This window comes from Somniosus microcephalus, unplaced genomic scaffold, assembly GCF_052327205.1.
Source record: "Somniosus microcephalus isolate GS21.2 unplaced genomic scaffold, FLI_Smic_1.0 unresolved_chr9, whole genome shotgun sequence".
In the NCBI taxonomy this organism is placed as follows: Eukaryota; Metazoa; Chordata; class Chondrichthyes; order Squaliformes; family Somniosidae; genus Somniosus; species Somniosus microcephalus.
In genome coordinates this window covers 295,248-299,229 of record NW_028225187.1, presented here as the reverse complement: position 1 = coordinate 299,229, position 3,982 = coordinate 295,248, and the positions used below count along the sequence as shown (strand labels likewise).

The following is a 3,982-nucleotide window of genomic DNA, read 5'->3' as shown; positions in this document are numbered from 1 at the left end:
GGCCAGCGTACTTCACACCAGGGCTGAGGACCCGGGGACTCGGGTTTCTGTGTCATTTATTGATTAATTTTGTTTATTGCCGAATCTCATTCAGACTGGCGGGTCATCTTGCTGTCTGACGGAGCCGAGGGTCCCCAATGGAGGGCTCATTATGCGGGAGTCCTTCCCAGCACCATTGGGGATCTGGGGTGGAGACTGTTGCAGGGAGCTGTCGTGTGCAACAGTTTAAGCTCCTTTCCAGACTCCAAGGTCAGATGTGATGTTTGCGACCTAGACGAGTCCACGGGCCGTGTATATATTCAGTGTGAGAGGTTCCAGCCCCTGTATAGTTCCCTGAAGGGGCTGCTCCTCAACTCTTGGTTACACTTTAGCCCCACGCTCCTAATCTTTGGCCGCCGGGTGAGGAGTGGGGGTGGGTAAGTGGGAGGATCTTCTCCTGGACCTGCACTTGGGCCTGGTGAAAACAGCAATTTGTAGGCCCAGGATGGGCGGGGCCCATGGGGGGGGTCACTCTGGCTGCCTGCCTCTCTCCCATGGTCTTGTCCCTGCCCGGGTGGCCCTGGAGAGGGAGCAGGCGGTGTCCACCGGTTCACTTGATACCTTCCTCGACTAGTGGACATGGAAGGTATCAAGATGCGATAATCGATCCTCACAATCACATTGTGATTTAATTATTAATTGTGTGTGTGTCACAAATACATTTCTTCTATTTTGATACAAAAGTTCTACTAGACATGTTAAACTACTAGTTATTTAATCCGGGCTGCAGCTGCTGAAAGGTTGACTGTACTGAGGTTTGTGGCCAGAGCTGGCAGACGTGTTGTTCTGAAGTCTGATGTCTCACACCTGAGGAGTCTGTTTATGTCGTGTTGTAATGACCTTTTTCTGTTGCCTGGTGTCAGAAATAGAAATCAAAGGAAGATGATGCCCCACTCTGTTAATCAACTCTTTGACACATTTCCATTTCTTAATTTACAAAGATCACAACTCCATTAGTGGACAATGGATTGCCAGTCTGCCACTTTTTAGTGAGGCTTGAAAGGATTCGCTGTGAAGCTACACCTGCCCATCTGTCTGTGTGTCACTGTGTTTGGATTGTGTTAGACAACAGTCCTAATATCTCGCCTACATCCATTACAATTTTTGAAATGTTAGATTGTACTTGGAAGAAGTTGAGTTTGAATCTGACAATTCTGAAATTGGGAGCTGTTAATAATTTCTGTTTTTCACATAATTATATAGTGATGTGATCAGTCAAAGCAAATTAACAGATGGTGCTTTTACTGAACACAACTGAATAATTCTACAAGGATGCTATCACGGTCTTCCTCAGTATTAACTACACCCCCCAATTTAGTGTCATCAGCAAATTTTGAAATTGTACTTCTGATTCCCAAGTCCAAATCATTCATGTAAATGGTGAACAACAGTGGTCCCAGCACCAATCCCCGTGGAACACCACTTCCCACCTTCCACCCGTCTGAGTAAATAACTTTAACTCATCCCGTCACTATAACTGGACTTGTCTCCATTCCCGTGCCGAGGGGATTGCTGTACCAGACAGGAGGGGTAACATTTGGGGACTCTCGATTCTCCACCAATTCCCATTCCCCTTCTTTCTGGTGGATAACGGAGGTGCCACTGTGTGTAATGTGCAAGTCAGTAAGAGTTGTCAGCGAGGATTAATCAGCACTTTCTAATTGGAGATGATAATCAATGGAATCTTTCAGACAATGAATTGTAGATTTTATAGCAAAGATTAATATACGATTGAAGTAAAAGTTCCTAATTTTATTGTAAAATATTTCAGGAACACGCATCAGAAATTAAGGGGAAAGATCAGACAGCAGTACTTAAAGGGACACTGCAGCCCCGACAACTCAATCAGCTATATATCCAGAATATTAAAATCCAGCCCAGTTATAGGAGTTATTAACATCAGCAGAAACAAACCCCAACTGTCAGAATGAACATGGTTCAGTCCTGGATGTGATTAACAGCAGCAATAACAGCAGAATCAAACCTCTGCAGTCACTTGTGAACTTGCTGGTGTCTCAGCAGGTTGGATGACTGATTGAATCCCATCTTACACACTGAGCAGGTGAACGGCCTCTCCCCGGTGTCAACTCGCTGGTGTGTCAGCAGGTTGGATGACTGAGTGAATCTCTTCCCACACACGGAGCAGGTGAACGGCCGCCACCCCTGTGTGAGCTCGCTGGTGTGTCAGCAGGTTGGATGACTGATTGAATCCCTTCCCACACACGGAGCAGGTGAGTGGCCTCTCCCCAGTGTGACTGCGCTGGTGTCTCAGAAGTTTAGAGGAATTAGTGAATCCCTTCTCACACACGGGGCAGGTGAACGGCCTCTCTGCAGTGTGAATGTGCTGGTGTATCAGCAGGGTGGATGAATTAGTGAATCCCTTCTCACACACAGGGCAGGTGAACGGTCTCTCCCCAGTGTGAATGCGCTGGTGTCTCAGAAGGTTAGAGGAATTAGTGAATCCCTTCTCACACACAGGGGCAGGTGAATGGCCTCTCTGCAGTGTGAATGTGCTGGTGTATCAGCAGGGTGGATGAATTAGTGAATCCCTTCTCACACACAGGGCAGGTGAACGGTCTCTCCCCAGTGTGAATGCACTGGTGCTCAATGACGTGAGATGACTACCTGAACCTCTTCCCACAGTGAGAGCAACTGAATGGCCTCTCCCCAGTGTGAAGTCGCTGGTGTCTCAGAAGGTCAGAGGAATTAGTGAATCCCTTCTCACACACGGGGCAGGTGAACGGCCTCTCTGCAGTGTGAATGTGCTGGTGTATCAGCAGGGTGGATGAATTAGTGAATCCCTTCTCACACACAGGGCAGGTGAACGGTCTCTCCCCAGTGTGAATGCACTGGTGCTCAATGAGGTGAGATGACTGCCTGAACCTCTTCCCACAGTGAGAGTAACTGAATGGTCTCTCCTCGGTGTGAAGTCTCTGGTGTGTCAGAAGGTGGGATGACTGACTAAATCCCTTCCCACACTCGGAGCAGGTGAACGGCCTCTCCCCGGTGTGACTGCACCATGAGTTTCCAGCCAGGATGGGGAGCTAAATCCCTTCCCACAGTCCCCACATTCCCACAGTTTCTCCGTGGTGTGGGTGTCCTTGTGTCTCTCCAGGTTGGACAATCGGTTGAAGCCTCATCCACACACACAACACATGTACGGTTTCTCCCCGCTGTGAACAGTGCGATGTTTTTTCAGACTGTGTAACTGGTTAAAGCCCTTTCCACAGTCAGTGCACTGGAACACTCTCACTCGGGTGTGTGTGTCTCGGTGCTTTTCCAGTCACACCGATCTTTGAAATCTTTTCCCACAGACAGAACAGGCAAACATTTCTCCTTCCACATTCAAAGGCCGATGATATTCCCTGTAAAAGCAGTTTACAAAAGACATCACTGTAAGTTCAGGATTAAAATTCGGAACAGATAATTCTAGTTTCTATGGATCATTCTCTCCTCTCTTATTACATAGAATTACACAGATTGTACAGCACAGAAACAGGCCAGTCGGCCCAACTGGTCCATGTGGTGTTTATGCTCCACACGAGCCTCCTCCCATCTCTCTTCATCTCACCCTATCAGCATCTCCTTCTATTCCTTTCTCCCATGTGTTTATCCAGCTTCCCCTTAAATACATCCATGCTCTTCGCCTCAACTACTCCCTGTGGCAGCAAGTTCCACATTCTCAGCACCCTCTGGGTGAAGGAGTTTAATCTAAATAGGACTTTCCTGGGCAGCCAATCAGCACTGCTGCCTCTTTTGTGCATTTCCTGGCGAGGCGAAACAGTTGATATTTTCTGATCAAAAAGAGCTGAGCTCGGCAGCATTAGTCCTGTTTTGCCTCCTTTGGAGACCAGGTGTACGAGCAGAGTGAGCGCAGCCTTGACAGCAACCGCAATAAAATTGTTACAGTTGTGAAGGAACTTTGTGTCAGTGCACTGGACCA

At 47.9% G+C, this 3,982-nt stretch overlaps 1 pseudogene; it reads right to left on the bottom strand.

The window, feature by feature from the left end:
- Positions 1-1,776: 1,776 nt before the first annotated feature.
- Positions 1,777-3,080, bottom strand: LOC147084191 (uncharacterized; annotated as a pseudogene).
- Between the last annotated feature and the right edge of the window lie 902 nt (positions 3,081-3,982).